This window comes from Lissotriton vulgaris, chromosome 10, assembly GCF_964263255.1.
Source record: "Lissotriton vulgaris chromosome 10, aLisVul1.2, whole genome shotgun sequence".
Lineage (NCBI taxonomy): Eukaryota > Metazoa > Chordata > Amphibia > Caudata > Salamandridae > Lissotriton > Lissotriton vulgaris.
The window spans coordinates 630,747,247-630,766,474 of NC_141698.1; the positions used below are offsets into that span (position 1 = coordinate 630,747,247).

At 43.5% G+C, this 19,228-nt stretch overlaps 1 protein-coding gene across 2 annotated transcripts in view; it reads right to left on the reverse strand.

Annotated features, from left to right (window-relative positions):
• KMT2C (lysine methyltransferase 2C) overlaps positions 1 to 19,228 on the reverse strand; it is a 1,555,522-nt gene that overhangs the window by 387,157 nt on the left and 1,149,137 nt on the right. The window lies entirely within an intron of this gene.

Here is a 19,228-nt window from a genome sequence, read left to right on the forward strand (position 1 = left end):
ATGGTTCTGTGTAAGATGCATGGGTAATAACCTTAGCTTTTGATGTGGTACTTGTGAGAGTTGTAGCAGCGTGGTGAACCACGGCTGTCTTGCCCACGTGGGTGCCACTAGTATCATTGTCATTGAGTGTTGCTGCAGTTTCCTCACCAGTAATGGAATTAGTGGTAGAGGAGGGAACGCGTAAGCACATTTGTTGGACCAATTTATCCACAGTGCATTGCCCTGGGACCTTTGGTGTGGGTACCTGGATGCGAATTGTTTGCATTTTGCGTTCTGATGATTTGCAAACAGATCTATCTCTGGTTGCCCCCATTTTTGGAAGAATGGCTGTAGTATTTGGTCGTGCAGTTCCCATTCGTGAACTTGTTCTGACTGTCTGCTTAGGATGTCTGCTATTTGATTTTGAATTCCTGGTAGATGTTCCGCTAACAGGTAGATTTTTTGAGGAATGGCCCATCTCCATATGTCCTGTGCTAGTTTGGACAGTTGGAGAGAGTGTGTCCCCCCCTGTTTTTGAATATAATACATTGCAGTCATGTTGTCTGTTCTGATCAGGACTGCCTTGTTTGTTATTTGCATTTGGAAAGCTTTTAGTGCTAGAAATATTGCCAATAGTTCCAGGTAGTTGATGTGCAGTTTCTTTTGCTGCGCACTCCACTTCCCCTGTACTGTGTATTTGTCCATATGCGCTCCCCATCCGGAGAGCGATGCGTCCGCTGTTATTATTACTTGTGGAATTGGCTCTAGGAACGACCGTCCCTTGGAAATGTTTTCTGTGTTCCACCACTTCAGAGAGCGATACGTCCGGTCGTTTACCAACACCAGATCTGTAATCTGACCTTGAGCCTGATTCCACTGTGTCGCTAGACACTCTTGTAGTGGGCGCATTTGTAGTCTGGCATGTGGTATTAGCAGTATGCAAGAGGACATCATGCCTAATAGTTGCATAAACACTCGTGCTGGTAGTGAGTGTTGTGGTTGAAATCTTTGTATTAACCCGACCATTGTCTGTACTCTGATTGGGTTGGGGTATGCTATTGCCTTTTCTGTGTCTACTGTAGCCCCCAGGTATTGCTGGATCTGGTTTGGTTGCAGGTGTGATTTTTTGTAGTTCACCGTAAACCCTAGGTGGTGCAGCAGTTGAATTGTCTTCTGTGTGTTGTGAAGACATTCCTCCTTTGATTTGGCCTTTATTAGCCAATCGTCCAAGTATGGGAAGACATGTATTTGTTGTCTTCTTAGGTGTGCTGCCACCACAGCTAGGCATTTTGTGAAAACTCTCGGTGCTGTTGTGACACCGAACGGAAGGACCTTGAACTGGTAGTGTTGTCCTTCTAACACAAACCTTAGGTATTTTCTGTGGGCTTTGTGAATTGGGATATGAAAGTAAGCGTCTTTTAGATCCAGTGTAGAAAGAAAGTCCCCTTTCTTCAGTAAAGGGAGTACTTGTTGGAGCGTGACCATGTGGAAGTGTTCCGAATTTATGTAAGCATTGAGAGGTCTGAGGTCTAATATTGGTCGTAGGGACCCGTCCTTTTTGGGGATCAGGAAGTATAGAGAGTATACTCCTGTTCCTTGTTGATCCTTTGGGACCTTCTCTATTGCATGCTTTTGTAGAAGTGCTAGCACTTCTTCTCTTAACAATGTCAGATGATCTTGACTCATTGGCCGCTGTTTGGGGGGGATGTTTGGTGGGGTAGCTGTGAGTTCTAGGCAATAACCATGTTGGATAATTTGTCTCACCCACTTGTCTGACGTGATGTTTTCCCAGACAGGTAGGAACTGTGATAGACGTCCCCCGACCGGTGTTATGTGGTCTGGGGGGAGATCTATGAAGTCACTGTTTTGGTGTTGAGGCGTTGCGGTTGTTATTATTTCCGCGGCCTCTACCCTTATTGTTGTTACCTCTGTAATTACCTCTTGAATTACCTCTGGGTGATGTTGGTGTGAAAGATGTGGATTGCTGATTTGTTCCTGTGTTTTTTGAGCCCCCTCTATAGGTGGATCTACGAAAGGAACCTCTGTGCGTTGGCTGTTGCAATGCTCCCATTGACTTAGCCGTTTCTGTATCTTTCTTCATCTTTTCTAATGTCTCGTCTGTACTTGAACCAAACAATGTCTTCTGATCAAATGGTCTGTTCAGTAGGGCTGTTTGAACTTCTTGTTTGAATCCTGAGATTCTAAGCCACGCGTGCCTTCTTAGCATGACACTAGTGTTAATAGACCTTGCTGCAGTGTCTGCTGCGTCTAATGCACACTTAATGGAAGTATTTGTTATTATTTTCCCTTCCTGTATTAATTGGTCTGCCTTCTTCTGATGTTCTTTTGGAAGATGTGTGAGAAGTTTTTCTAACTCATCATAATGTGCCCTGTCGTAACGTGCGAGTAGTGCTTGTGTATTAGCTATACGCCAGCTATTCGCTGCCTGTGATGCTACTCTTTTTCCTGATGCATCTATTAACTTTGACTCTTTATCTGGTGGAGGAGCCTCTCCTGTAGATAATGAATTTGCTCTTTTACGAGCGTTTGAGACCACCAGCGAGTCTAGAGGTACATGCCCTCTAATAAATATTGGGTCCTTTGGAGCCGCTTTGTATTTCTTATCGATTCTTGGGTTTAACACCCTGGCTCTCACTGGGTTTTCGAATATCTCTTCTGTGTGAGTGAGAAGACCCTTTAGCATAGGAAGAGTACCTGATGTTCTCTGTGCACTAGGTAGAGTCTCTAACAAGAAATCCTCTATCTGAGGTTCTGTGTGCATATCTAGTTTGTGATATTTTGCTGCCCTATTAATGAGCTGCACAAAACCTGTGTTATCATCAGGTGGTGAAGGCTTTGAGGGGTATAGCTCTGGGTCGTTGTCCTCATCTGACCCTACATCGTAATTTTCCCATGGATCTTCCTCCTCTTGGATAGATTCGTCATCCCCCTGAGGTTCTCCCTCCCCTATATCACTGTCTACATCTGACTGAGGTGTAGATGGTCTTGGTGTGGAGGGTGTAGGAATATGTGGCCTATTGTGAGGAATAGGAGAAGAGGGTGTGTCTCTAGGACGAGGAGAAGCAGGAGGAGTTAAGTTCGTCCCCATTGTTCTCTTTTTTGAAGGAAGAGGTTTATCTTCTGACTGTTCACTCTTTCTCTTCTTCGTGACCACTTTCCCAGTCTGTGGGTCAATAAACAAGATCTTTTGTTTGGGATCTGTTTGTTGCTCTTGAATCGGTACCGAGGGTCCTGGTTCCGAGAGCTGTTTTTGTTTTCTATCTTCTTTCGACACCGAATGTCTGCTCGATTCCGACTTTTTGGGTATCGAGTGTCTTTTGGGCGATACATCATATTTCTTTTTCGACATGGAGTGTTTCGATGCCGAGCTCTCCTTTGTATGCAGCCTCGGTGTCGAAGTCGATGACGCCCTTTTCTCGGATCCGACGTGGTGGGATTCCGAGTGTTTCGGTTTCAGTTTCGGTTTCGTTGCCGGGCCCGAAGGCGGGGCGTCGGAAACTTTTTTTTTTTCAGCGGTTTGACCGGGCCCGAGGGCGGGGTCGTTACCGCACGGGGTCGGTTTTTCGGTAAGGGGACGTCGTCACTCACGGTTTGTTGCTCGAAGAGTTCTTCAACCTCCGACTGGTCCCCTTCCGACCCCGACTGGTCCTCTTCTTCCTCGATTTGTTCGTCTCCGAACAGCTCCGGGATTGCCTCCGCCTGCATTCTGGAAGCCTCGTGTCTTCGAGCTCGACGATTTCTAATCGTTAGCTTGGAGGAGAATGCTGCGCAGGCTTCGCAGTCCCTGGATTCGTGTTCAGGCGATAGACAGAGGTTGCACACCTCGTGTAGGTCCTTGTGTGGGAACTTAGCACCACACGATGGACATTTCTTGAATGGAGTCCTTTCCATGGACTCCGGGCTTGACTGCGTCGAGAAAGGTCTCCTGTTCTTCGACGTAGATCCAAGTTTTTCTCTTCTATTTTGAATTTGTAACGCGTCGGAATGGAAAAGAACGCGTTCGCTAACAATACCGTCGAATTGGAAAGGGAATACGCGCCGAAAAATCACTTTCTTCTGAAGTTGATCTGGAGCGTCTCGATCTTCATCCGAACCCGATGGCGGAAAAAAACAATCTAAGGATGGAGCCGATGCCCATGCGCACTACCAACTAAGGGAGGAGTCACCAACATACAAAAGACTCTCCAAGAGAAAAACAAAGTGCAATCATCCGAGCCCAACACCAGATGGCGATCTATTCATAATGTACCATCTGCAGCCCATATGCCTCGAACTGTTATTTACCTAGCCTTGTTGCAGGGTGCAGGGCTATATGTGCCCAAAAGAGGTCTCTGGGACCTCTGTTGGTCACTTACGATACTGCACCCTGAAGAAGATATGGTAAATCCACCCTACCTATAATACCAGTACCATAAGTACATTCAAATATCTATATCCATACATAAAATTAGAAGCTTTGAAATGTGACAATGGTGTTATATTAATTCCAGATTAGGTTGTACTCTGTGTGGAGCTGATGAATGGAAATTTATAGAAGGTCTCATATAAATGTGAGCTGTGCTAGTGGGTAAAGTAACCACTGCAAAGCCTTGCTTAGGACCAAGTGTGCCCTGCCTGAAGCCCTTTAAGAAAATAGTGCGCAGAGACTGTATTTAAAACCTAGGGAGTAACAACACATGTAACAGGGGGTATCCTTGTGGTTACAAATAAGAGGCAAGGCGGGACTACTAAGCCTATTGACCAGTAAAAAGCCAACATTTACAAAGGACAGGGACTAGAGGCAGTTAAAAAGATGGGCAGAAAGTGGGTGGAGCTTAATGTCCATATCCTGAATACAGCATGTTTTGAAGAGACCAGCAAAACCTAAAAAGTGTGGAAAAGGAAGAGTAAACAAACATGCTTTGGTAAATAGGCACAATCGTTTTTTGAGTCTGCTGCTACAGGAATGCCCTTGAGAAGCACAGATGGATCCAATGCACTTCTCAAACGCAACTGCAGCACTACGCTTTTGGACCGAGAACAGGCCTTGAAGGTTTACAAACTGTCCTCCATAAAAATACTACCCTTAATTACTGCAATCTAGAGGTAAAACAGTGAAGACCTTTTAATGGACAGTCTCTGGAGGATACGTTATGAAACACAAAGCATGATTCAGGATAGGGTGACCACTTACCCCCATGTAATGGGTACTCACAAACATTTTCCCACATGCAAAAAGTATGGTCTGTACTGCACCGAAGGGTAAGCCTTCTCTACTTGCAATTGATACCTAGGGAGTGTTGCATGTAAAAACGAAGTAACTTGATTACTGAATTGGAATGAAATTGAATTGCACAATGCGAACACAGAAAAACTGGGATCAATCCCATCTTCCCCACTAGACAAAACTGTGCAATCCTAACCAACTGCTTAGTTTCACTTTGGCTCTTCTTTCTTCATTATTACATATAAGACCATCTTAAAATACATTAGTTCATGATATGTGATGTACAAAACCTACTCTTGTGTTTGATTTAATAAACTATAATGTTGTCCATGTATAATAATAGCCCAGGTGACCCAGAGGGGTCCACATGACAACTGATTTGCCTCTTAGTTTACTATTGGTGTTGTCAGGGCGGGAGGAGACATGAAAGTTTGTTTCTACGTTCATTTTTTAAAAACTACCACTTTTAAAAGCTACTTCTCAATGCATTGATAGAACTGGATGTACTAAGTTGTAACGCTCTGCGTGTTAACGAAAAACAATTTTGGGGTATTTTGTAGAGACTTTCACATTTTTACACGTTTGTTACAAGATGGCTTTAAAAATGAATATGCTTTTAAAGTGGTGCAGGACACCTCATGTTTGCCTGTCTATTTGACATATTTCTCAATGTCAGTGCTCGCTCAAGTAAACAGTATCCCACTGTTGCTGTTCACCCTCGCATGTAAACTTGCTGCACTTTGAGTGTTACTTGCTCCAGGTCATTACACCAATTCCAGTCCTGGACTTTTGTGTAATAGCCGAACACATTTTTTATTGCACTAATTGAACTAAAGCACCTTAAATTAACGACTTGCAGGTGAAAAGTTCACGACTGGAACTGACTTAGGCTGAGGTAGTCACCCTAATTCGAGGGCGCAAACTATATAGAAACTGCTCATTAGTGCAAGAGTCACCTACTGGAAGATCTTACATGAGGTGCCCAACGAGTTTACAGGACAGACACTGGATTGAGAACATGGTCTTAGAGTTCAAGGAATGCTTTAAGAGGGGGGCGCGGCAGACAAACACACACACACAGTTTCAATTGTGTCACTGGTGTACGAGTCACAATATGGGCTAGTGGTTCCAAAGATGCATAACAGCACACTGGATCGCTCTGCAGAGCGGTGGTAAGGGTACAGACATGTGATTGGCATTACTAGTCACTGATAGGGCACAGGTAGGATGGGTTCCCTAGTTGGATTAGTTCAATTAGATAACCTTGAGTGAGTACCCTCAGTATTACTCCCTCATGAAATGGAAAGCGTGGGGATGGTGAATACAGGGGGGAGAGGAAAGAGAGAGGGTAAGAGGATGGCAAGAGCGTTCAAAGCGAACAGCTGCATCATACTGCCTCAATACTATGCTGAAGTCTGTGGAGCATCAAACAGCGCTGACTAAGTCAATCCTGGAAAAGGCAAAGATGGGACGAAAAAGACAGTTATCCAGCGTACACCAGTAGTGGGCTCTCCTTTCCGCCAGAGAACCCAACGACTGTGGGGAGCAAGACGTCATTGCCACACTGTGCTCAAAGAAAGAGTAGTAGTGAAAAAAATATAGATGCGCAATTAACTTTTTCGATTCATATTAATGATTGTCCTTCAATACTCATTCTTTTTTCCCTCCACTTCTGAGATTTGTATTTAACCGTCTCGCCCCTCCATCCGCCAACACTAAAATTATGTAAGTAGCCAGTTAGAGTGCTCAGCAGGTTTAGATGCAGTTATAGAGCTCTGTGTGTTACCAGTTGATCAAACATTGACTCATGGCAGAACTGATAAAAGGCGTACCAGTGAGGAGGGTGACTGACAACCATGACCGAAGCGCCAGAAGAGAAGTAAGCCTGTGTACCATACAATTAGCAGTGATTAGGAGGTACGTATACATCGCACAACACACAGAGCCAGCGCCGGCTTTATAGCCGTTGGCGCGTGGTGTCAATCATTTTTGCCACCCCCTCCTCAGATTCCCTCATGACCACCATGCAAAAATGCCCATCACCTCAACATAGCCACTCTCACATATCTTTAATTTGTTTTAAAGCTCTGATAAAGGCTGACTTTACTAATGAGAAAGTATATCTACCCAATCATCATTGCAGTGCCCAAAGGGGAATGTGGAGAGGAGAAGGCAAGAGATTCAAGTGAGGTGGTGAGGTAAGTAATAGGTGGTGATAAAATATCACAGTCAAGCATTCAGGCTTATATTGTTCGTATGCCAGGAAAACAATTAGATGTTCGTCATATTGCATATTATCTGTACATATTTAGCCATGTAACACAAAAGTCTACAATAAAGTAAGTACTGTTGAAGAGACTGGCATTAGCGAAGTGTTGACGTTTCGACCCCTGTGTTTGTAGGTTCTCCCAACCCTTACTGGCGGGGTCTTCCTCAGGACAAAAGTGGGGATACGCTGGAGCCACGGAGCCCTTTCTCCCTCCACTATTGATTTGGGAGAGGTCCCTCCCTAACCACTCACGGTGCCCCGTCCCCCAGCACACCCCCTCACGTGAATCACTTGCCTTCCCCTCTCCCCCTTCCCCTTCGGGCACTGAAGTGATGATGTTTTTTTACAGAAATGTATGTCCTTTAATGCTTTTTTTTTACAAGATGCTAACTAGTTTCAGTGTGATTAAATAAAACTGACATCAATTATTTTCTGCTTTTGACTCTGTAATTAAAGTATCATCGTATTCTTTCCCTTTCCTGACACGATTTTTATTTTTTAATACTGGGACCACCGTAATATATACAATAATAAATATGGGCAGAGAGTGGGCACGGCTTCAAGTACATACTTCAAAATAGCATGGCTTGGAGAGCAGCACATTCGCTGCCCAGGCTCAACCTAAAAAACAAAACATTAAAAGGAAATATTATATAAAAACACGTGTCTTCCAAAGAATAGACCATAAACTCTGAGTTTACCCTTGCAATTTTCTAAAAAGTGAAGTACATAAAATAAAAATGTAGACATGCAGTCCGCTCTGAAGGAGAAAACAGTCTACACCTTAAAAACACATAGTCCAAGATGACTTAATGAAGGATAAACCACAAGAACATGTATTCTAAAGAATACAAAACGTAGGCTCTGAATCCATCAGCGCCATAATAAATATGCACACTACAAGAGTAGTGAGGACATACTACACTGATTACTCTAACAAGTAAAGACCAGAGCGTCCCTATATACCAGACTTACCACTGGTATACCAACATGTCCCTATGAGAGACAATAAAAGGTCGAAACCATGCACATTTTAGCATACGGAACTGCTTCAAAGCAGCTTCCGTCAGAAAATTTTCCATACAATTTGACATGTCTCTTGATAATAACCTCTGGAGTACAAAGCTCATCCTCAGAGGCCAAGGGACAATGGAAAACCTTCCTCAGTCATCCAAATCAATACCAGCCTAAAAAAGGGGAAACAAAATGGTACTGAGGATAAAACATCTGCTCTCGCAGGGCACCAAGTGGTCACACCAACAATAGACATATAAAATGCCCCAAAGAAGCTTACTCGCTTATAAGGAAAACTTCTGCATCTCATGTATAAATACAAGTTACACAAAAAACAACAATAAGCTATGACTGTGAAGACCTCTATCTTTCACAGAAGCATCTTAACGCTGCATCAGATTGACCCCCAAAAAGTTATTATAGATGTACCACTAGAGTGCGCCAGAGAGCAGAGAGAGATGCCAGAGAGAAGCATCGGAACGCCATTCCGACCGGACGTCTGAACAGGTCGCTGCAGGCTGCTGAGGACTGAAAGCAGGCTGCCTGCGGATTTCAAAAGCTTTGGACACCTCTGCTGCCGCTGTCGTGGCTGTCGTGCCCACACTGAGGCCCACTCCATTTTGCCATTGTTTTCTCTACCAGCGTCGGGCATCGGGCGGGGCCCGGGGGCCAGGAGCCCGGTGGGCCCGACTCTACGTGTGGGGGCGGAACGGAGTTTGCGGAGTGGCTCCTGGTTTATTTTCCTGCTGAGCTCCCGTGACCCGGAGCGCCATACTTTGTGGCACCCTGTGGCACTGTTTCTGGGACCCTGTGTGTAGTTTCCTGCCTCCTGCGTGCATCCGCCCCTGTATCCCCTGTAGCCCTCCAACAGTTGGGGCCTGGGAGCTCAGGCAAGGGCAAGGGATAGATACAGGATAACACAAGGAAATACCCGGCAAACAATTGACAGGGGAGCGGTGGAGTGACAGGCACGACGAGGGTAATCACCGGGTATTCGATCGGAACGGTAAGCCCTAACAATCGTAGCGTAGCTTATTTTAAACAAAAACTATAAGCTGCATGCTCCCGAACTTTCCTGATATGCATGCATGCATTTACAATAAGCTGCATTGAACCTGTATCTAACCTGCGCAAAAAAGGTAACTTTGAGTAGGACAAAGTCAGCCCACTGCCTCTACTATATACCGCAACACCCCAATCATCGCAGCTTTGCCCCTCCTTGACGGCAGCTGCTCTCATCCATCTGTGTGTTGTGTATGTGTAGGAAGTGGTTACACGGCAGCGCACAGTGGCGCAGACAGGCTTGGGAGGGCGTGCGGATCAGTGTGGACCGTGCAGATCTGTGCCACCAGGTACGTGTAGCGCGAAGAGGGGAGTAGCAGGGTGCGCTTCTGAGTGTCCCTCACAAGACTAAAATACACTCAGACACAAAGAAACTAGAAACTATAAAACAGACAGTATGAGATCAGGAAAGGTAAGGACTGCAGGCACAACAACAAAACGCACAAAAAGAATGCAGCAATCTACTGTATTAAAAAAGGTAAAAACCAATGCACCAGGACTGACCCAGTCGCTTATCTCCCCGATTGCACGGATGTTTGAGAAATCCGGTAAAATTCCGGATAAATTTCAATTAATGAAGGACCCAACCGGAGCTCTGATGTCAATGAAATCGGAATCGAACAAGGACAAAATACAGACCCCCATGAAACCTACTAGTAGCGGAATCCATAACATGTCACAAAACAGCAAGCAAAAGGAACAAAACCGTGATGAAAACCAAATTGTAGACCTAGATATACTGATAGGAGAGCAACTACAATGGATAATGCAGCAAGAATCCCCAAAAGAGCTGCAAGATCACAATATAAAGACGGAGACAGAGGTAAAGGCAAATGCAAAGGCATACGATGATCACTCCCTCACAAATATTCCGCACTCACAAACTTCAGAAACTAATCAACAACATTATGGAGATAGGATGGAGCAAGCGTCACCAAGGTTCCCTATTGAAGTCAATGTTGAAATCAATAAACGGCTGTGTGTACCCCCTGAGGAAGTTGAAACACAACTAAATCAACATAGGGATGAACACGAGAGTGATAACAGCACAGACATTCTCATTGAAACTACCAAAGAAATCAAGGTGTTGGGGGAAGATGTTGAAGGATCTTTGGAAAATAATGATTTAACTTGAAATATTTATGACAAAAATATCAATCAATCAATCAAAGCATTTAAAAATATGGTGGAGCATAGAAAACCCCTGCGGTATCAAAATGACTAAGTGTGAAATGGCCCACAACACAGAATTGGGAATAAAACATCAAGAAGTAGGGATATCCTGGGATATCTTTTACCAAACTTCGACCCTCACGCTAGAAGCTCTCCAGTACCAATCAAATAAAATGGACATTCAAATCGACCTCCTAAAAATGATGGCAAATAATGTGGCGGAAATTGATAACAAACTTGCCCAACTAAATGATTTGATAATCAGAGCACAGAATGAAAACGAAAAAAACACCAATGGCTGTATCTACGTACCTATTATGGATAAACTAGCAGTACTACCGGCAGTTTTAACAAGCCTAATAGAAGACACTAAAAGAAACATTCAAGTCAGTAAGGACAAAGTTAATGCGGATAATACTACTATTAAGGAAAAGAATAAAAATGAAACTAGGAATGGGTTCGACAGCTCTAAAGGCACAGAAATAAAACAGTCATCAAAACAACATGGTGAAATAGTTAATCTACCAGTCCATCAAGTTACGGACCTACCTGGAAACTAAATTATCTGTAAAGAAAACCAAGAGGATCAAATCCACAACAATACTGAATCAGGTGGTTTCTCTACGATGTCAAAACGTCAAAGGAAAAAACTCTGCAAAGCAAGAAAAAATGAAAAATCTAAACTATCTGTTACAATAAATACAGACGATGATCAGATATTAATTATCACAGATGACACGCTGAATGGTAGAAACAACTACTTTCCTATTCTTGGACAAAAACCAACACCTGACCTAAATCAAACAACGTGCCAAAAAGTAAACAAAACACTAATTCCAATAAGGAACGATAATAGAGCACTAGAAGGGCAAGTGGGCAATAGGACACTAGATAACCTGCCACAGGTAGACAAACTGGATACAAAGCAAAAAGAAGAAGAAAGAGCGCCAAGAAATTGCAACTTTGACAAAACGAATGGAAGTAGCCTAACCAAATCAACTCAAATAACGATTCCTCACCAAAACCATGGCACTAATGAAAGAATAAAAAAAGACTGGGACCTTACAGTGTGGAAGGCGGGGAATGGACCTACAAAAACACCAGAATGGGACCATCTACAGATCAAAAGCAGGGATGGGCAAAAAATAATTAGCTACAAACCCACGCAAAATACGAGACCCTTATTTGCCTAACCCCTAAGATCACAAGAAAAACTTATATTTACACCAGAATTTCAGTCTAGAGGCAGGCACGACATACTTAACCGTGGGAACTTACTCAGACTATTCAAATCAATACCAGCATTGACTAACATAGTAAGTGAGGACATTATCTCAATTGAGTTTATGGAGGGTAAACACAGCACCCAGACTCCGACGCTAATAACTTTAATGTCACCAACAGTAGCCGAACAGATCATGAACGAGCAAATGACATTTAAAACCTGGGGTATAGCACTAACCAAACAAATCCCAGAGGTTTACCCTAGTCCTTTTATTGGGGATGAAACATCATTAAAACACAAGAAAGTAGACACACAGACCGTTTCAGTCCTAAAAAATGCACTTGGTAGATCTCCCATGAAAAGTGTATGCACCCTGACGCAAAACATCGTAGACAGAAACTTAGAAATAAATGAAAAATGGATAAATATGGCACTACATAATAACCATAAACAATGATATGGTAGACCATCGCAAGTAGGAGTTAACAGTAATGACACAGAAATAATAAGAATGTGTTCATGGAACATTAATGGTTTGAGAGGTAAGATACATAATGCAACTATAGATTCTATAGTGGGAACATCCCAGATTATAGTACTAAAAGAAACATGGGAAACCAAACCATTCCTGTTACATGGATACGCCGGCTACTACGAACACGCAAAGAAAGAGCTAAGGTTCGGGCGAGCTAGTGGGGGTCAGGCAATATTTATTTCTAATACGTTACAGGCACAAGATGAGCAAGTGGAAGTAGATAGCACGAACATCCTAATAGTTAAACTAAACTATAAAATAAACAATCAAAAATCTAAAACATATCTGATTACTGTATACATATTGCCTACCAATCGGAGTAGGGAGACAATTTGCGGAACCTTGAACAAAGTTCTAATTAATAAAATGTTGGAGGATCTACTAGCAGACTTTCTTATTACCGGGGACTTCAACCTCAACCTTATGTCAGCCCACATAAGAGATGATACAACGCAATCGCAAAACCACCAATGGCTAATTCCCGAGCAGGATCTAGGGAAAGACAATAGCTCCAATAAAAACAGAAGGGGAATTAAATTCGTAAAGGACATGGAAGCGATGGGATTTCGAATTCTTAATGGCAGATTAAAAGGGGATGTGCCTCCAGCATACAGTTACTTTGGGTATAACGCACACTCTAGGATTGATTACACCATGACCTCATTATTTATGTTTAACAACATTACCTCGTACCAATTAAAGAAAGTAAATGAAAGTGATCATGCCCAGCAGATAATTATAATGAACATCGGGACGAACAACAACAAAGCTTACCAGACTGTCCAAGGGCATATTGGTACAACTAACTATAAAAAACTGTTCTGGAATGTTGGAAAAAAAGAAGAAACGAATGAACAGGTGGAAAGGCTCTTGAAACATGCTTTAAAGACACTGTACCAGAAACAGTGATCGAGCAATGGGAAAACCTCACTGGGATGTTGACCATAACGCAAAGTCAAACACAAACAAATAGGAATCAAAAGTGGAATGAACCAAATAGGGATAAGGAATACCAGTTAAACCTGCCATATACAATAATGAAATTGAAGAAAGACCGTAATAGGACTATCAGGTTAATGAAGAAACCGGGGGTAAAAGCAGAAAACCTGGGAAACTTGAAGCTACTAAATCAAAATTTGAAGAAGTTAATATGGGGTGAGAAAAATCAAGCAAAACAGGCAATTTGGGAAAAAGTATTCCAAGCCAGTAAGCAGAAGAATCCAAGAGAATTCTGGAAAATTATCAATGGACTTGCCAGACCTAACAAGCAAGTAGTCTCATCACCGCTAAGCGAGCAGGAATGGGAGATTTTCTTGAGGAAACATCTAAACCAGGACAATATACAGTCAAGCTTACCGGAAAGGCGACAAGGGTGCAAAAATGACAATAGCCCGGAATCTTCCTCCCATGATAATGATTCGGATACGCCAATACTCATAGAAAAAGAAGAGATAATCAAATTAATAAAAAACAGAAGAACGGTGCTCCCGGACCAAACTGGATACCGTTTGCACTCTATAAAGAAAACCCAGAACTATGGGCGACCATCCTAGAGAAATTATACGTAGAAGTCATTCTAACAGGAACTGTACCCAAGTCATGGCAAGGATCCTTAATAACCCCAATCTTCAAAAAAGGAAACTGGGCACTTGCAGAAAACCACAGGCTGATTACTTTGCAAGACACGGATGCCAAGTTGTTTGCCAGAATTTTGTTGACTAAACTACTCGAATGGGTGAGGGAAACCAAGAAATTGCCCTTAAACCAAACAGGTTTCATACAAGGCTTAGGAACAACAACAAACACACTGGTTTTAGCCCTACTTATGGATAAGTCAATCAGACTGAAGCAACCCCTGTATCTATGTTTCATAGATTTTAAATCAGCATTTGATTGTGTCAATAGAAACTTACTTTGGAAAAAACTTGAGAAAATGAAAATTCCAGCTCCCCTTCTTAAGCTGATTCGCCTCTCATATACAAAGACTTGGGTGAGTGTGAGGATGGGGGATGGCCAAACGTTATCTAAGGAGATTCCAGCAAACGAAGGCCTGAAACAAGGCTGTGTTTTAGCCCCCTCCTCTTTAATCTGATTCTTGCCGATCTAACTGAAATACTGGACGATGAAAATGCGCAGCCCCCCCGAAATTAGCTGATAAGCGTCTTACGAACTTGTTGTATGCGGACGACGTCATACTATTGAGTCACACTAAAGTAGGTCTACAGCGCCTAATCAGGCGGACTCACTTGTACTCGAAGGACAACGGGATGGTCATAAACGAGACAAACTAAGATCATGGTAGTTACCAAAAATAACAAGATAAGATACAAAAGTAAATGGTTCATGGAGAAGACCGAACTAGAACAAGTAGAGGTATATAAATACCTGGTGTGTTATTTGATGAGAAGGGCAACTTCCAGCTACAAAAAAGGGACATCCAAAGAAAAGCGAATGCATTAACTGCAGCACTCAGAATTGTGCAGAAGTCACTTTCCAGCCTAACTTATGCCCCTCTTCTGAGTATTATTGGTGCAAGACTCCTACCGACTATCACATATGGTAGTGAAGCGGCAATGGGTAAGGATACCGAAACTCCGAATAAAGCCCTAACCAGAGCATATTGGGCCCTATTTCGTCACCCGGCGAACACGTCGCCTGCACAAGTAAGGTTGGAGTTCAGACTAACCAATCAACACTATGCAAGGCAAGGCCACTTTATAAAAGTATGGAATCAAATAAAAAGTGACCACGAAAATGAGATATTGCACCTGTTATGGAGAGAAATAAATAACACTAACTCTACTGCATGGCATTATCTTAGGGAAGCAATAAAGTATTTTGCGGTCACCTCTATATGGGAAAATAATATACCCAGACATCGTTTAAGAAAATAATTAATAAAACTGCAAACCACCTATCCATTCTAAAAGACAAAGCTATCCTTATTAAGAGAAAACACGCTTGGGCGATAATAAACTGTTATAAAAAGAAGGAAATTCAACAATATCTGGAAATACCCTGGACGGAAAAAAAAAACCAGGTGCTACTTAAAGCAAGATTTGGAATAATGCCAGGCCTGTGTCACCTTCCTCCATGGGAGAGACCGGTAACCCAAACGCAATGTAGACTGTGTAATAGTGGTGAGGGGGATATTCTCCATCTACTGTGTACTTGCCACGAACTCTTGCAGGAGAGAAGAACATTGCTTAAGTTTCCTTTCAAGGCACGAGGCATAAGGACTTGCAGGCAGGCCTGATTAGGTGCCTGCACTCGAATGATATAATTTTGAATGCTACTTTTGTACAGTTCCTAATGATAGTTAAAAGGAAACTAGGAGCATAACTGTTTTAAATATGTAACTGACTACGAAGCTGATGCAACGACATTTTAAGTGTTTTTATATATGAATATAGTTTTTACTGTTTTTCTTTTAGATGTGTAATACTGTAAGATTTTAAATAATCAACACAATAAACTACTTTGACTTTGACCCCCAAAAAGATGGGCACCAACAAATAGCATGTCAACCAAAGTCGACTGGACAGCTTCAGAAAAACCCAAAGTTTCCAATCAAGCTCAACGCATTAATGCCACTACTGATGCCATAGCGCAAAGAACAGAGTCCGTAGTGTCAATACCGTACCTTATGGTAAGCCTAGCAGCCGGCTGATCATCCTTAATCAAAACACCAATCTCATAGCTGAGGCTATCAGGAAGAGATGGTAACACATACTGTAGCGAATCCCATAAAGCATGGGAATATCGACTCAGCACACAAGACATATTTGAGGCTGAGCTTGCCGAAGCAAAGATGTGTTTACCACAAGCATCGCGACCCCTAGATTCCTTACCCACTGGAGTCTTAGGAACAGAATCTACATCCTGTGAAGAAGTTGCAACCTGAGTCTCCAAGCTACAGGTAGAAGGGTGTCTATGAAACAAACTGGGTCCCCAGGCGCAGAAAGGCGTGTACGTGCAATATATCGGTCCACTGTGGCCCCAGATTCAAGCTTGGCCCAAGTACCTAGTAAAATATAAAAAAAAGCATCCCTAAATGAAATAACAGGTTATTCCCCTGTCAGTCCCTGAAAGAAAGACCTCAATCAAAGGATCTGTGGAGCTGTGCACTGTAGAAAATGACAAGTTTAAAACTGTAACCGATTTCCTTATGTCTGCAAAGGAGGAACTTGCCTCCGTACCAAGGCAAGGGGGAGAAAGCAACCCTGAAGCTGATGAAGAATCCAGGCCCCTAGCCTCTCCCAGAGCAGACAATCATTTCTCCTCCATCAGAGGCACTTTAATGTCAGATATAGGCTGCAAGGTACTTGCCTCAATTGGCAGACTGTCCACAACCTCTTCTTGAGAAGGAATCAAAACCTGCATATTCCCCTCAGTCTTAATAGTTGACTTTGCATCCAACATCGTACTACGCCTACACCAAGGAGGAGAAGCACCGTCGACTGAGGCTGCTGACGTGTCTGAGTTGGCTGATCGAAGTCCAGCGTCATAGGGCAAGATCCCGAAGGACTGTGGACCTGTGCCAAAGCGGCGCCAGCAGAAGTCGACCGGCACCAGAAGACATTGACCGGCGCCGACCTCTCATCTCTAACGGCTTAACTGTCACTGACGTCAAACTCCTCGACGGCGCCCCACTCACCTCGTTGGGGCCTAAAGGCACTTCAGGGGTAGATGGGGTACCAAAAATGAGGTGCAAGGTATTATAATAGTTCCTCATCTGAGCCATTGATGCCCCAGCTCTTGGAAACACTGAGAGACGCGGTGCGGAGCCGCATACTGTGGAGCGTGAGGAGCCATGGGAGACAGTCTCCATGAGAGGAAATCCGAGAATTTCGCAAATTCACCCATCCCTTACCTTTTGGCTTCTCCGGAGAATGACGTCCTCCAGAATGGCTTTGGCTCCTAGATCGACCCCGCAAAAACTCTTCCCAAGACAATGAAGACCAAGACTGGGAAGCCTACGAGGATCGTGACATAAGTGCCACCATCACCTTCAAATACCACTTTTTTAACGACTTTGCTTTTAGTTTCCAGCAGGAGCTACAAACCCCAGAGTTGTGGTGCTCGCATATACACAACATACAAGTTGTATGCGGGTACGTCACCAACATATGTCGGCTACAAGACCCTTAAGGTTTGAAACCTGTAGACATTAGACAAAGGCACACTGTTCCACCAACTCAGTGCCGAAGCAGGTAAAAAATAGAAAACGACCCGAGCAGCACCGAAAAAAATAAACTGACATCCGCGCACAGGAGGGGACTTATCTCGCTCCGCTGACGTCATGACAGGAGTCGACGTCCTGGCGGAGCCGCACAATGCCGTCACCCGGCACACAGAGGTACTGCTGAAAAATTTCCAGATCCAGACTGGCGCCTGGGGAGAATTCAGAAGTTAAGGAATCTGTGGTTAGATGTCTCTATCATATACAACTTGTACAGATCCTGGCCCAAAACTAAAAGGAAGGAGTATGCACAGCATTTGTTTCTAAAGCCACACATGCCTCGAACTGTAAAATGTTTGTATTTTCTTGAGTGGCAAATAAGTCTATTTGCTGGAACTCCCAGCATTTAAAGTAGGAGTTCCCACTTGTAGACTTGTTGATGTGTCCTAATGAGCAGGTTAACAGGGACTTTATGAACTCCCAGCAGGTACTCCGTGAGGAGGTGAATGTGGTGGTGAATTGCCCAATGCCAATTTTTTTTGCACCACTGTTGAAAACTGCAGTGACTGAGCACCGCCCTGTTTCTGCAGGTAGTACATGGTGGTCATATTCTTTGTTTTTATAATTACTACCTTGCGCTGAATGCCCTGGAAAAATGCTTTGAAGGCTAAGTGAATGGCAAGATGTTCGAGGTAGTTTATGTGAAAACCCTGCTGCTAGTGTAACATGAGACTTTGAGCGGTCATGCTGTGGGAATGAACCCTCCCAGCCAAGGAGAAAGTCATCCATGGTAACCTTCACTTGTGAAACGGGGTTGACGCAGGGCCTGCCCTGCGACAGGTTGTTGCTGTTCCTCCACTGCAGGCAGCGATGAGTGAGTGTTTGCCTTTACCAACACTCGATCTTTTAGAGGACCCTCTGCTTGTGACCACAGTGTGAGAGGCATTCTTGCAACAGGTGCATGTAGAGTCTGGTACGGGTAACTAAGGCAACGCAAGAGGCCATCATGCCTAAGAAACACAAGATCGTTCTGAGTGCAAGACAATGACATGGCTGTAAAAGAGGCAATAGACATTGAAAAGCTAGCACTCCTTGGGGGATAGGGTCAGCTTTGCCAGTGATGGCTTTGAGAATTGCCCTTTTAAGGGCTGAATTTATAGGGGCTGAATATGAGACCTGGTGGCCTTTATTGTACATCCAAAGCTGTGGAATCTAAACAAGAGAAGACATGTATGCCTTTCCTTCTTATGTGGGAGGCTAGGACCACTAGCTCTTGGGGCTGTAGTAACCTTGAAGGGCAGCACCTTGAATTGGCATGAAGGTCTACCTACAATGAAGAAGAGGTAGTGTCGATGAGCTGAATGGATGGGTACGTGTAAATAGGCTCCTCCTGGTCTAGGGTGGTTATGAAGCCACCTTGGTGCAGCAGATGGATACCATCTTGTAGGAATTTATTTGAAAATGTTATGCGGGATGTATCTGTTGAGAAGCCTGAGATCTAGGATTGGTCTGAGGGAGCCATCCTTTTTGAAGATTTGAAAATAGAGGGATTAGACCCCTCT